Genomic DNA, 17,094 nt, shown 5'->3' with positions numbered 1-17,094 from the left:
ACGCCATCCTCTTTTTACGATGAACAAATCTAGATTCCACCATGATCTTTTAGTCCTATTCCGATGGTCATAGTTCGTTCGATGCTTTTCTCGGTTTGTCCACCATCGGAGACGTCCTTCATTTTCTCTATTTCCCAAATCTGTAAATACCACCACCACCACCGTCCGATTATGGTTTTCTGACGGTAGATATGAAACCCTCCATACTTTCGACGAGCATTTTGAGTGCTCTGACGATTATAGAAGTATAAGAGACACAAAGAGATAAAGAAGGTGTGCGAAGCAACAGAAAAAAAGAGAGAAAGGGTGGCACCGAAATGCGGGTGACAGTGGTTTCCGGTGAAAAGAGATGGGTAGTATGTATGTTAAAGAGATAATGGGTGGGTGTGGTAGTAGGGGTGGGTTTTATTTTCTTTTTTATTTTCTTGTTTTTTTTTAAATCTAAAAATCAGAAAAATAATTAAGAAAAAAAGATAAAACCATATTAATACGGGCAAATCCGTCATTATAAAAAGTTCTAAAATTTTTGGACCAAACTCACTACAAAATAAAAACTTTGGACCTTTGGGCTAGTCCAAACATTTTTGGACCAAAGTGGAAATTTTCAACATACCACAGGGACCATTTGTGCAGTTTTGTCAATAATTAAACCTAATTAACAATTAAGGTCCAAAACTCACTCGCGAGTCCAAATCCCATGACTAAACCTTATAAGGGAATGGACCATATTGCCATTCTCATGGTCCAAAAAACCTTAAATCTTGACCAATTGTCAAAGTCAACAAAAGTCAACACTCAGCGAGTACGCTGAGTGTACCATAACCTACGCGAGGCGTACAAATCGAATCTACGTAATGACGGGGTAGGGACCGGCTACCCGGATTGTAGCTAGGAGTACGCCCAACGTATTCCGTCTGATCCCATTTCTACCAACTTGTGTCTTAAACCCTTAAGACAATTACTCCCTAACACAGATATGGCTATTCTAATACGTCTAATATAACACCCGGAATATTGGGGAACAATTGTTGGGATTATATCCCATTTTGAGGAGTGGACATGATGTGTTGGAGGAACCAACACGTCATGTCTAGATAAAAAAACCATGGCTTTCAATAAGGTCAACACGATGTGTTGCCTCTTGGAACACGACATATTGACGGCAGGAAATAAAACCCTAATCTTCCGAGTTTTTGCTCCTTATTTAAAAGAATAAGATGGCTAGGGTTTGTTCATCCTCAACCTCTCAAGACCTGAAAGAAACCCTAATCACCTTTCCCTCCCATTTTGAGCTAGTTATGTGTTTTTGAAGCTAAAAAAGGAAGAAGGTGGAGGTAGGAAGCAAGGATCCAACAAGCAAGCCCTCATTCTTTAGTTTGACACTTTTCTAGACCCTTTTAAGTGTCTAAGACTCGATTTTTATCATTCAAAGTTGTTAGATCTTGAGTTTTGTTCCTTTAGCTTCTTATTCTTGAATGATGGAATGGTTAGACCTCATAAAGTTGACAACTTTATGAATCTCTAGGTCAAGAGGAGTTAGTAGTGTTTTGGATCTGTAATATAATCGAGTTTTGATGTCTTGCATAGAGATTAGGTCATGAATCCCCATTTTGACCTAATATGGGTTCAAGGCATGCATTGGACATGTATGCTTAAAAAGCACCAACCTTTGAGAAGGTTTGGGTGTTAAAATCACTTTTGGAAAGGATTAACTTCGAACTTTAAGGATTAAGTGCTTATTGGTTAATCCCTTGCATTATCAAGCTTTATGGTTTGGGTTTTGGACCCTTTTGGTAGTCCCAATGGATAAAATTGGAAACTTTGCCTTTATAAATCTCATTTTGGCCTAGATCTGAGCTTTGGAGCTCTTGGAGTCGAAGAAAGCAACTTAGTGTATTAAGCTATTGGAACACAGGCAAACACGACGTGTTTGCAAGCCAGGATGGCGTGTTGGCCGAGGTTTTACCGATTATTTGGATGATGGTGAAACACGGCGTGTTTGCAAGTTAACGCAACGTGTTTGGTCAACATGGACTGTTGACTTTGACTTTGACTGAAGTTTGATCTGGGTTGACCATGGGATGTCTTGGGCTATGTTTGGGTCTTTAGGATTGTTGAATTGGGCCTTGGCTTTGGGGCCAAGTTATAAAGAGGGTAAAAAGGTCGTTTACCCTAGTTTGGACAGTTAGTGTGGGTCAGAATCTGATTATTGATGGATGTTTTCAGGCTCAGATTTGGAGTGATTGAATCTGCAAGATTCTCCATATTTGCAATGACCAATTTGGTAAAACTGCAACATAGTTGGATAAGCATGTACATACAATATGGATACAAAATAGTGAAAGAAGATAATATCAATAAAACAAGAGGCAGATACTAGCAATACAAGTTTGTAGGTCCATTAAGTATACTAATTTAATCTATAGGTTTCCAAACTATCCCTACAGATGGGATGTGGAGCCAAAAACACTGTCATGGAGACTTCCTATTGGGTCATGAGACTCACATGTCTCTTGCTACCCATGACATACATTGGATTGATATGGACACTATCTTACCACCATTTTTCTTCTTTTTTCCTATCTGCTGCTAGATAGATCATCCTGTAACCTAATAAAATGGATTCATAAAATTCATATGAAATCTAAACATGACAGCCTTTATATATTAGTAAAACTTGTTGCTCTATACATTAGTAAAATTCATAAACTGTTTAAAGAATGCTTAATGTCCAGAAAGATAGTTTGAAATGAAAGATTACATACTTGACTTCATGAGAAACTAAAGTTATGTCAGGCATCCTTGTTAGAAAAGTATAATGGTGTAGAAACAGAGGTCGATGTCTTACCTTTCATGGCTGGATTTTCTTCCAGAGCGGTGATGACGGTGGCTACGTAATAGGAAAGCGCGACTTGTGATCGTTGGGTGACGATCTCCACAACATCGTGTTCTTCCCCCTTGAAGTCCAACAACGATAATGGTGCCTTAGGGATCCCGATGACAATTTTATCAATCTGATCAGAGAACTTTGTATCTGTCTCCCTTAGAACTGCCAAAACCCTAGGTTTAATGAGGAATAGAGTATACTGTTGGGGTTGATCACCAGAGGAAACATCGACGTCTGTAGTAGACCAATAGCACAACTTCGATTTAACCTCCCATTGGTGTTGCTTTCCTTAAGATTCTTGGGATCAATGTATCATCTTCTCAATAGATTGAGGCATATCATTGAGTAGCTCTTTCATGGCTCTCGAGAGGTCCTTTATCTGCTTATCTTGAGCATAATTTAGTTACCGATATATTTTACACAACCCTAAACCTTCAATTGCTTTTTTTGGTGGTTTGGTGTTTTCTATAGCTACCGCCGGTTTTGATGGAACCCTAGCTTTATGTCGATTCTTTCATGGTTGAAGAAGGAAATGAAAAGAGTTAATTAGGTCATGGAAAAGAGAAGAGAGTTTTTGGATGTAGAAGATGAGAACAAGGCTTTATGGTCTCATGGCTGATGGATCGTACCTATAAACAATGTGTCGAATGAACATTCGATTCCGTTTTGACTTTATGGTCAAATGAACACTCGATTTAAAGTCTCAGAATAGTGAGGCTGTTGGTGAATGGTGACCTAAAATAGTGATGGGGGTTTTGTTATCGGTGTAGTATGATAGGAGAGAATGGTTGGAGAAGATGGTTGGAGACACTTGGTGATGCGAGATCGGAGGTTGGGTGGTGGTGCGATGCTGCTATGAAGATGAAGGCCTAGGGCCTTTTCTTGCTAATTGGAAGAGGCGGGGGGTTTAATTTTTAGGATTCAACAGGCGGGTGAAATCCCGCCTTAAAAACGCGTGTTTCATTAAAATGATATAAAGCGACACATTTAGATGACACACATTTTATGAAAGGCGCCCTATGCATTTCCTTTTTTTCTTTTCTGACACTAATTTTAGGACACGCACAAATGCGTGTCCTCTATCCTTCAAATTTTGCAAAAATGACATTATTTTTTAGGGCACGCACAAATGCACGTCCTCTATCAGCGTGTGTCATTGTTTGCGCGTCATTAAAGGGCTGTTTTCTAGTAGTGAGGTTGTGTAAGTGGGAGTTCAATGAAATCCCAACAACTGGTCGGCGTCTTCTTATTTTGCATAACAGGTTTATGGATGGATCTAGGTTGAGGGTTGTGTTAGAGCCTTGCTTCTTTTTCTCGTTTGATGAAGGCTTTGGGGTTCAAAGCATGACCCAATCACCTGATTGGATGAAGTCAAATGTAGGTTGCGGCTCAGGATGTATGAGATTGTGATGGTTAGGGTGTGGTAAGGCCATAGGTGGCAACGATGGTTGGTTAGAAGTGTTGTAAGACTGCGATGGGATCATAACATTCACCAGTTCGAGGTACACTATCATTGGAGGTGTTCATGAGCGTAAAGGGGAAAATCAGTTCATGCCTTGGGCACGTCATTCATGATTTTCAAGGAGTATCTCTCTGTTTTGGGTTGAGGACCATTGGGTTCGGGGCGGAGTCGGGCTTGTGTAGCTCTAGATGGGTGGGACCTGTGGGTGAGGCCGCTCAATGGCATAGTTTGGGTCGGACCCGTGGGCGTGACCCGTATGATTATGGAAATATAGATGGTACCTGGTAGAGACCGTTGGGTCAAGGTTTGAATCTGGAGTTGCAGGATCATGTGGGTGGTCAGTGTGTGATGCAGAGGGGTTTATAGGCTGGGTAGCCTTGTTATTTAGACTCTTGGGAATCTGCTGGTTGGACCAGGTGCGAGACTGGTAGTCTCAAAGATGGTTTGGGAACCTTCATATCCCGGTCTAGCGAGGGGTTATCGTGAATCAGAAGGTTATGGGTAAGATGCAAGTGTAGATCTGTGGATCTCGGGTTATGAGTTGAGTATCGGGTTGGTTTTTTTTGTGAGATTTCGAGTTGGGAATCGTGAGTGTTTTTGTGCATGATTTTCTTTCTAGTGAGATAAGAATAAGGGAATCTATCTACCGAGGGCATCATTCAAAGGGTTCAAGGGTAAGGAATGGATTCAGTTTAGTTGGTAGATTAGTCTCTTGTGTTTTGGGTTGGTTCTATCTGTGTGGGGGCCAGGGAAGTATGGGATTTCAAATTTTCATATGGATTTCATTATATGATTGGTCATGGATTTCTTCAGACGCTTTAGGCTAGGGTGGGCTAGTTCGTAAGGATATGAGAAGACCACAACATGCATATAACTAGGAAATGGTAGGTCATTGGAGGCCGGTTGTGATATAAGACTAAAATTGGTCTTGTAGCATTCACTTTTAGCATTGGACTTGGTGGTGTCAGGTTTGTCGGGCTGCTATGATCGGTTGGAGCCATAAGTGGCGAGATAACTTGGGCAATTATTTACAGATGAGGCTTTCATTCAGAACTCGCATGGGGTGGTTGTGTGTGTCTTTTAACTCAACAACTAGGCAAGAATCTAGTGTTTCAGTTAGTGGCAGACAAGTTGGGACCAGGGAGGTCTCAACTGCTTTTGAAAAACAGCTAGGGGGCATCAAGATAAGTAAAGGCGATATTAGTGATTTGGGAATTGTGTGTGGAGACGCTTGTTATTCAAAGGATATGTTAGGGCACTTGCATTTTGGATTAAATAATCTAATAGTAAATGATTTGACCATGTTGTGCAACTCTCGCCCGAGTCTAACCGTTGTAGGGATAAGTCATCTACTCGAAGGATTATCTGAGCCTTCTGTCAAGTATAAGTTTTCAACAACAATAATTTGTATGTGATTCTGTTTGCTAGTAGGAACCTCGAGTTATCAGAAGTTGAGTAGTCATTTGGGAGATAAGTGGAATGGATTCAGTGATGTTTCAATATGGGCGGTCTGTCAGGGAGTCAGACCAACTTGAGACTTCAGATTTCGGGTTTTGAGTAAGGTAGAAGTGGTTTTATGAAAGGGAGTGAGGATTTTTTCATCATTGGGGATGGAAAGTTATTCTAAGGTTGGGTTCAGTAGCCTTGGGAAGGCCGTTGTATGCTTGGGGTTGTGGTTACATTCTACAGGCAGTTTGGCGTGCCTGGGATGGTAAGGAATGATTTTGAGGATGAAATTTAATTTAAGTTGGGGACAGTTGTAACACCCAGAATCTTGAGGAACAATTGTTGGGATTATATACCATTTTGAGGGGTGGACATGACGTTTTTAGGAACCCACATGACGTGTCTAGATAAGAAAATTGTGACTTTCATTAAGGTCAACACGACGTGTTGCCTCTTGGAACACGACGTGTTGACGACATGAAATAAAACCTTTCTGGGTTTTTGCTCCCTATTTAAAGGAATAAGATGGCTAGGGTTTGTTCATCCTCAACCCCTCAAGACCTAAAAGAAACCCTAATCACCTTTCCCTCTTATTTTGAGCTAGTTATGTGTTTTTGAAGTAAAAAGAATGAAGAAGGTATAGGTAGGAAGCAATGATCCAACAAGCAATCCATCATTCTTAAGTTTGGCACTTTTTTGGACCCTTGTAAGTGTCCAAGACTCAATTTTGTATCATTATAAGTTGTTAGATGTTGAGTTTTGTTCCTTTAGCTTATTATTCTTGAATGATGGAATTGATAAACCTAAAAAAGTTGGCAACTTTATGAATCTCCAAGTCAATAGGAGTTAGTAGTGTTTTGGATATGGATTATATATGTATAGAGATTATAGGTCATAAACCCTCATTTTGACCTAATATGGGTTCAAGACATGCATTGGACATGTATGTCTAAAAACCACCAACCTTTAAGAAGGTTTGGCTATGAGAATCACTTCTAGAAAGCATGGACTTAAGAATTAATGGATTAAGTGCTTATTGGTTAAGCCCTTCCATTATCAAGCTTTATGGTTTGGTTTTTGGACCCTTTTGGTAGTCCCAATGGATAAAGTTGGAAACTTTGCCCTTCTAAATCTCATTTTGGTCTAGATCTGAGCTTTGGAGCTCTTGGAGTCGAAGAAAGCAACTTAATGTATTAAGTTGTTGGAACTCAGGAAAACACGACGTGTTTGCAAGTCAACACGTTGGTCAACATGGACTGTTGACTTTGAATTTGACCAGAAGATTGATTAGGGTTGACCATAGGATGTTTTGGGCCATGTTTGGGCCTTGGATTTGGGGCCAAGTTGTAAAGAGGGTAAAAAGGTCTTTTACCCTAGTTTGGACACTTAGTGTGGGTTGGAATCCGATTATTGATGGATGTTTAACTTGTGATTGATAGCGCGAGGATTTGTTTGAGCCAACAGCCAGTGATTCTTTCTGTGAGATTCGACAGTGCAAGGTGAGTTTCCTTGCCATGTTTAGCGGGCCGAAGTCACTAATACCGAACCATGGTTTATTATGTTAGGATGCTATATGTCTACATGACTCCAACATGTGTATGTACTGGTATGTATGCCGAACAAGGCTCGATGTTGGCCAGAACCCGACGACTATATTGTATGCTGTTATCTTTGTGATTATCGCATGTGTTGGTAGGATTATGTGTTCGTATGCTGTGCGGGTCCCATTATATGAATGTTGACGGGGCCCGTATCTCAGTGGGCGGGGCCCGATATGAGAGTGTGGGTGGGGCTCGTATCTTATTGGGGCGGGGCCCATTATGTGCTTAGTTATGTGCGGTATGAGGTATCTTGGGGAGATCACTAAGCTTTGTGGTTACAGTTTTCAATTTATGTTTCAGGTACTTCGGTTTTCAATTCGAAGAGCTTAGATGATTGCAGAGCACAAACACCACATGGTTTCCGCATTTCGTGATTTACTCTGATTTGATGATGTTTTGATAAATCTTGATTACCTTTGTTTTATGGAAATGATATGTAATAACGATTATTAATCTAAAAATTAAAAATTTTATGTAAGTATTTTTGGTAGGTTACATCTAAAACCATAAAGTTATCAACTTTAAGCCTTTGCATGGTTAGACAAGTCCCGAAGCAACATTCATAAACTCCCAACACATCCTAAGCTATTTTGCTCATGCATGAACCATAAGAAGTGATCAAGTTACCATTTTTATGAATATCAAGTCCCATAATACATGAAAGGATAGCTACAAACCCCTGGAGTGCCCCAAACTCATAAATGTCCAGTCTTTAGGGACAAAACTCTTAAAACTTCAAACATGGAGATCTAATCAAACATTTGTCAGGGTACAAACTTTATCCATTAAAATTATGCACAATGAGGGAAGTTTTCTAGATCTACAAGCTTTCTAATACCCACTTCTTCTTCTTTAGCTTCCTTTTTCAACTAAATGCACCAAAAACATCTAAATGAACTTGCAAGGCTCACTCAAACACTCTAAATCTGGATTAGGGTTTAAGGAAGGTTTGGAGTCTGATAAGGGTGACCAAAAGAGGACTTAATGTTATTTATATAGGGAGCAACTAAGCAATTAGGGTTTTGTAGTCTGGGCTAGTACGCTCGACGTACTACACATACGCCCAATGTACTAGCTAGCCACCCGTAATCCTCACTCTGCATGGGTACTATACGCGTACCCTTACGTATGCCGAACGTATGACCAAAATTTTGAATCTTTTCTTCCAAGGGACCAAAAGAGCCATAAATGATAAATATGCAAAGAATATTAAAATACCTGAAAATTCGGGATGTTACAATTTTCCCCCACTAGAATCCGACTTCGCCCTCGAAGTCATCCTTAGGAAACAGCTCCGGGTATTACTCCCACATCTCGGACTTAGGTTCCCACGTCCACTCCGAACCTTTCCGATTCTGCCACTGAACTTTGACCAAGTTCACAACCGTGTTCCTCAAGGTTTTCACTTTCCGATCTAAGATAGCTACATTCTTCTCCACATAATTCAGCCGATCGTCGACCTGAATGTCATCCAATGGGACCACAACTGTCTCATTAGCTATACACTTCCTAAACTGGGAAACATGAAAGGTATCATGGATTTGACTCAGCTCCTCCGGTAGATCCAACCAGTAGGCCATCTTGCCCACACTGGCCAAAACTCAAAAAGGGCCAATAAATCTAGGGCCTAGCTTGCTCCGATTTCTGAAGTAGATAACACCCTTCCAGGTTGTTACCTTCAGGAGCACAAGATCCCCCACCCAAAACTCCAGCTTAGAGCATCGCCAATCTACATAACTCTTTTGGTGGCTTTGCGCTATCATCAATCTCTGTCGAACTTGTTGTATAAGCTCAGTCATCTTCAGCATTACCTCCGTGTTCCCCATGAACCTTTACCCCACCTCACCCCAACAAATAGAGTCCGACATATCCGACCATAAAAGAGCTTGAATGGGGACATAATGATACTGACATGATGGTTGTTGTTATACAAAAACCCAACCAATGAAAAAAATCAATAACACAAGAACACAATATATCATCGAGCGTCTAAATCATCTGCTTGCTCTGCTTATCCGTCCGCGGATGGTACGCGATACTAAAGTGTAGTCGGGTACCCAAATCCTCATGAAATCTCTTCTAAAACCTAGAAGTAAACCACACATCCCGGTCAGACACAGTAGACGTCGACACCCTATGCAAAGCTACTACCTCTCGAATGTAAATCTCATCCAACTTCTTTGCAAAAGATTTCTCACTAATGGATAAAAAGTGAGCACTCTTCGTCAAACGATCCACTATCACCTTGATATTGTCAACACCCCTCGCAGTCCTTCGTAACTTTGTAATGAAATCCATAGTAATATGCTCCCACTTCCATAGGGGAACCTTTAGAGGCTACAACTTACCATGAGGGCACTGGTGCTCAACCTTGACCTTCCGGCAGGTCAAACATCGCTCCACTAAACATACCACATCTCTTTTCATACATGGCCACCAATAATTATGCCTCAAGTCGAGATACATCTTGGTAGCCCATGGGTGGATGGAGAATATCGATTTGTGGGCCTCCTCCATCAAAATTCATCAGGCCCCACCCGCATATGGTTACTATACCCGCCCATTAAGGGTCAAAAGCCCTCGACTATCAATATCAAAAGCTGAAATCTGACCGATCACCCACTAACTTTTCTGATTTTCATATTTTATGGCCCCCGAGTGCGCTTCCTTGATGATCTCTAAGACTAGAGGCATCACATTCATCCTCATGTACACATCCAGAATCGGGGCACTTGCCGCACTTTAGCTCAAGGCGTCGACCACCATATTGGCCTTGCCCGGATGATACAAGATCTCGCAATCATAGTCTTTCGCTACATCCAACCACCTCCTTGGCCTCATATTCAAGTTAGGCCGATCCATAAGGTATCTCAGACTCTTATGGTCCATGTAGATGGTACACCAAACTCCATAGAGATAGTGGCGACAAATCTTGAGGGCGAAAACCACCGCCCCCAACTCCAGATCATGAGTGAGATATCTCGCTTCGTGAGGCTTCAACTGCCTTGAAGCGTATGCTATCAGATGCCTTCTCTGCACCAACACATCGCCGAATCCCGGTATAGAGGCATCACACTAGACCACAAAATCCTCAACTCCCTCAGGGAGGGCAAGTATTGGTGCCTCACACAATCTCCAACGAAGAGTCTCAAATGATGCTTGTTGCTTAGGCCCCCAACTAAAAGCAACACCTTTATTTGTCAACCTGGTGAGAGGAACAACAATCTTGGAGAAGTCTCTGATGAATCTCTGATAATAAACTGCCAAACCGAGGAAGCTTCGAATCTCAGACAGAGATCTCGACACTTCCCACTGCATCACCACCTCAATTTTGGCTGGGTCGACCAAGATACCATTCTGATTGACGAGGTGTCCCAAAAACTAAACCTCGCGCAACCATAAGTCACATTTGGAGAACTTGGCATAAAGCCTCTCCATCCCCAAAACCCCGAGAATCTCTCGTAGATGCTCCTCATGTTGTTCCCCAGTCTTCAAATATACCAGAATTTCATCGATAAAAGCGATCACTGATCGATATGAACGCCGACAATGTATTGGTGAGCCCAAAAGGCATCACCACAAACTCGTAATGCCCATAGCGATTTCAGAAGGCTGTCTTCTAAATATCCTCCTCCCGTATCCTTATCTGATGATAGACAGACCGTAAATCGATCTTGCAAAACCAAGATGCTCCCTGAAGCTGGTAACAATGATCATCAATCATCGGAAAAGGATAATGGTTTTTCACCGTCAGCTTGTTTAGTTCCTGGTAATCAATGCACATCTGGTGTGAAACATTCTTCTTCCTGACAAAGAGGATCAGGGATCCCTAAGGAGAACTGCTCGGACAAATAAACCCTTTTCCTAATTACTCCTGCAGCCGAGAGGATAACTCCTACATATCAGGAGGTGCAATACGGTACAGTGCCTTGGCTATTGGCATCGCACCCGAAATCAGATCGATCCGGAACTCCACTTTCCTCTCCGGAGGCACACCCGGTAACTCCTTGGGAAAAACATCAGGAAAATCACATACCACCGGAACATCAGAAACAGAGGTTGATCCCTTCTTCTCTACCCTAGTATCCATTACGTACACCAAATAACCCATACACCGATGCTGCAAACTCAGCTTTACCCTGGCGGCAGAACAAAAAGTTGATCCTGATCTAGTACCCTCACTGTAGATAGTTATCACTCCCCAACTAGGGTCTCGAACTATCACCAGATGATGCTCACAGTCAATCAGATCCCCGAACCGACTTAACCAATCGATAACCACAATCACAAAACATCTCCCATCACGATAGGGATGAGATCTATCTGATATCCAACACCGAAGATCTCTAATACACAACCACGGTAGACATCAGTAGCAGAGACTGAATGCTCATCAAGTATCAATACTCTCAAACGCCTACTCAAGGTCTCTTGCGGAATACTAAAACTACGACAAAATGATCGAATTGCACTCGAGTCAAACAACACAAGCACATGCACAAAATTTACAAGAAAAGTACCTACACAATTGATAATATAAGTAATATAAATAAATCAATAGAAATATAAAGAACACATACCAGCTACGACGTCTGGAGCTCCTCTGCTATCAACTGAAATGCTCTCCCTCGATCCCTCAGTGCCTCGACCTTCCCCTGTCGGCCATCCGTAATACGTAGGGTCGTGGGGGTCGGAGTCTGAAACGCCCTAGATGCAATCTGAGGACAATCTTCCTTCACGTGGCCCATTTTGTTACACCTGAAACAAACTCGAAATCCCTTGGGGTAATCCCTAGCCATATACCCTTCCTTGCCACACCAGTATCAAGTTGACACGGACCGATAGGGTCCCTCGTGTCCCTTGCCGCACTTCTCGCAAGTGTGGCCCTTCTGGACTCTTACTCTTTGATCAATGGGATTGGGCTGCTTAATTGTCGACTGCGACTACACTGGCCTCCTATCTCCCCGTGGGTCTTTAACTCGATCTCTCTCCTCCTGACATTGGTTTGCAGCTCAACCAACATCCCTCAATATTAGAGATCCATCTTATAGAGGCAATCGGATCCTGGGTCCCATCTAACTTGGGTGGCTTCGTGTTGGTGAACTCCTGTTACCACAACGAATCACCTCCCTGCGGTCTCGCAGCAGCAAGAACTGCGGTGGCTGTCGGAGTAGCAGTCTTAGTGACAACGGCATAGGGATCATCTAAAGTCTCAATCAACGTGCTCTTGATAGACCCAAACATCTTAGGGATAGCCTCTCTAATTGTTGTGACCACCTATGAAACAACAATCCTGCAGATCTCATCATCCCTGACACTCGGCCTCTTGGGGTCGCTAGAGCATGAAACTCGGGTAACCACCATACTGAAACACATAAGAAAATTATCAACAAATAGGCTAAAGTGCATATATCGAATCTCACGCCCCTACACGCTCGTTAGTCCCTTGAGGTTATTCGTCAAGCCGCGAATAGACCAAGTGCTTCCAGTAATACGGGCCCAATACTACCTTCCACACCAACCTGTATTTGTCTCGAGTCGGTACCTCAAGACCCCAAGAACTCTACATTCTCAAATCATCTATGGACTCGCTTTATTGGTTCCTTAGAACCATTTTCAGCACTGCTCTGCCTCAAATGATTTTCGCTGTCCTCGCTATTTGCTTCGCATATGCCAATTGTACATAGTACGAGACTCAATAGACATTCGAAAAAATGATCCTACCTCAAATCCACAACAAAACAAGGAACGAGAAGAAAGGCTAAATCAGACATTCTAAGGCTATAAAATCCTAACTATGTACAACTATGTAGCATACATTAAGCAAATACTAAAGACAAATTCAATCTTATAAGAATGAACTCCTAGGCTAAGGCATCACAAATCAGCTAACATTTCACACTAACTCTGCAAGATTCCTTAGGCTACCTCTTTCTAGCAGGCAATCCTATCAACTCATAATATAAACATATTTGCTCTGCATTACTCAAAATATAAATTGAGGTATTTTAAGAAACTACCGCTTGAGCGCTGGTCGATTGTACACACTACTTCTCTGGGTTCTTCTCTTGTAAAAGTCTTCATTTCTTATTAAGTTATTAAACTTTTTTCAGATCCTTATCAACTTTAATCCTTTGCATGGCTAGACTAGTCCCAAAGCAACATTCATAAAATCCCAATACATCCTAAGATATTTTGCTCATGTATGAACCATAAGAAGTGATCAAGTTACCATTTTTATGAATCTAAAATTTCCATAATACATGAAAGGACAACTACAAACCCCTAGAGTGCCCTGAACTCATAAAGGTCCAATCTTTAGGGACAAAACTCTTAAGACTTCAAACATAGAGATCTAATTAAAGACTTGTCAAGGTATAAACTTTATACTTGAAAATGATGCACAAGCAAGGAAGTTTTCTGGATCTACAAGCTTGCTAACACCCACTTCTTCTTCTATAGCTTCCTTTTTCAACTAAATGCACCAAAAACACCCAAATGAACTTGCAAGGCTCACTCAAACACTCAAACCCGGGATTAGGGATTAGGGAAGGTTTGGAGGCTGATAAGGGTGACCAAAAGAGGACTTAATGTTCTTTATATAGGGAGCAACTAAGAAATTAGGGTTTTGGAGTTTGGGCTAGTATGCCCGCCGTACTACATGTACGCCCAACGTACTAGCTGGCCACCCACAATCCTCACTCTGTATGGGTACGCTGCGCGTACCCTTTCGTACACCCAACGTATGACCAAAATTGTGAAACTTTTCTTCCAAGGGACCAAAAGAGCCATAAATGATAAAGATGCAAAGAATATTAAAATACCTGAAAATTCGGGATGTTACAAAAGAGAGCCATTGACTCAGCAACTGACACACCCCGCCACTCAATCATTTTAAGTTATTATGTTTTTAAGTACCTGTTAGTGAGTCGGTAATGTCTAAAATAAAAAAGCTGCAAAAAGTAATTGAAAATGGGGAACAAAGAAATTTTTGGAGCTAGATACAAACTCAAACGTAAATAATGGAACTAAATGCAAACTGAGAAAAAAAATTCATGTCAGTTAAACTGCTACGTCATCATAATTTGTCGGTGACCGTCTAATGGCCCAAAAATATTTTTTTTTGAAAATATAATGACATATGAAGACAAAAAAAAGAAGTTGAAAGTTAAGACAAAACAAAACTATATATATATTCCAGTGGCGGATTCATGATCAAAGTAAAAATGTATCTCCGACAAATAAAAGGATATCGCAAACAAAAAAAATCGTGTGATACAAAATAAGAAAAAAAAATTCTGAAAAAAATTACACAATTAAACTTTTTTTGAGAGGTATCCCATGCTATCCGAGTTCGAGATATATACTAGATCCGCCTATTATGATTTTTATGGTATTAACCTAAGGTTTTTCAAATAATAAAAATATTTAGAAAAAACCACCGTATAAGATGCTCTTAGTCAATGATTATAATACCATTCAGTCCAAATTTTTGAACTTAACTCTAACCTTAAACCATAAGCCTAACTAAACATACTTAGCTATAATTAACTAGAATCTTATTATTATGATCGTTCCTACCAAATCAAATACAATTATGAGATAAATCTAACTTTATAACTTTAATAATCAAATTATATTATTAAATTATTTTTATTCAAACAACACAATTTCCGTTTCCTGTTACAAATTAATAGCACTTGTGAAATTCGCTTAGTTTGGAAAAGGTCATAAAATGGGGGATATAGGAAAGTGCCAACTTGTTTAATCATTGTAGTGTGGGAGTGGGAAGAAATTAAAGGAAAGGAAAAAAATAGAAAGCGTTGGTGTTGACGTATAACAACTGGTTTTGTGTTCTTCCGAGCCTTAAAGGTTTTAAGGTTTCTAGAAACGGCCACGACAACATGCAATCATCCCCCTGCCACTCTCACCAAAAGTCTTCACAGTCTGGTCCTTCACAAATTTATTCTAGAGAAAATTACGGTTTTGATCCCTGTGGTTTACATTTGTCCGTAGGTTTACTCCAAGTTTAAAATTCTTGATACGCATAGTCCTTGTGGTTTAATATCTTTTGCAGGGATGATCCTTCCAACATTAAATCTAACTTTGTCACTATTATATTTTTTAATATGACAAATTTCCCTCAAAACGAAATATATAAGCCAAATAAGAAAATGTAAAATATAGTTGCCAAATAAATTAAAAACATCAAGAGGGTGTTCAGAGAGAGAGAGAGGGGGGGGGGGGGGGGGGTGTTGGAAAAAAAAAAGTAAATTTCATCATGGAGAAGGAAAAAAAAGTAAATTGAACAATATAATGTAAGAAGATGATATATAAAAACTATACTGCCTGCCAATAACAACTTTGAAATAGTAGCCAAGTAACAAGCAATTGTAAGTAGTTGTTATAACGGGGAAGTTTGAAAGTATAATTGTATGATTGGATGGATTTTTTATAGTGCAAGTTTGTATAAGGAAATTCTGAAAGTACAATGCCTTATATAGAAAGAAATAGGTTGCTATGATATAAAAGTAAATGAAAATACGTTTGTTTTTGTTTTTGTTTTTTTTTTGCAAACAAGCATCATTCATGAAAAAATGCTAAATTTTGCCGCCGGTGATTTGAAGATATCAATTTCATTACAACCATAATACACATCTAGCGCTTTTTGATATCATCATTCCTGGGGTAGTTTGGACCATTCTACCATTTTCATGATCTTCTCTTCATAGCTTTAGTTCTTAGCTTGTTTTTTTCTTCGTTAGTCGATGTACTTTGTTTTCCAGCTTCCTGATGGTTTTGTATAATAACTTTGCTGTTCAAAAAAATGAAAATTTTAATAAAACATCAAAATGAATAATTTTTAACAAAGAAGTGCAATGGTTCACATTTCCATAATTTGTCTAGAAAACTACTCATTCTCAGGGAACAATGAAGTTTTGAATTTTTGTAAGAATTATGGTTAATTTGAAATTGAAATGCAAAATCACTTTGACTAAAATAGTAACTTAATTAGCTTTCAATTAATTCCTCTTATAAACTATATCATCCATCTACACACAATTATGATCATTGAACACCTTACGTGCATTACCAACAATAGTCGTTCCAAATTCCAACTTCTCATAAAAGTCGGCTTAGATTTAAGGTCATTCCTTTCTATTACTCATCTTCATCTTGTAATCCAGATTGTAGAAGAATGATCGTCAGCATACTGCATACCCAATGTATATGAGATTTTCCACACCATGAACTCGGACTAAAATTATCACGACAACCAACTACAACCACAATATTAAACTATTATTCAATTAATATATTCCATTCAAAATGAAACTAAAAATGGAGTATTTAGTATACATGTGATAAGAACCCATTTAATACATTCTTTTCAACTTTAATGCAATTTAGTATTATTATTATTATTATTATCATATTAAAATCATAAAAATAATGCAAGGCAACGTGTTTACCTTTTTTCGGATATTGTTGTCACATAAAAAAATTGATAATTGTATTGTTTCACACAACATATTTTGAACTGTCTCTTAAATATTAAATTTCATTTTAGATGGTAAACATGTTGCATACATAAGAATTGAAGGTCCCTCAACCCACATACTATTAGTTGTAGTAAATTATAATGCTTTTATCTCATTAAATCTTTCATCCTAAATTAACCAATATATTAAAATAAT

The sequence above is a fragment of the Lactuca sativa genome, chromosome 6 (assembly GCF_002870075.4).
Source record: "Lactuca sativa cultivar Salinas chromosome 6, Lsat_Salinas_v11, whole genome shotgun sequence".
NCBI lineage: Eukaryota > Viridiplantae > Streptophyta > Magnoliopsida > Asterales > Asteraceae > Lactuca > Lactuca sativa.
This window is presented reverse-complemented; position numbering follows the sequence as displayed.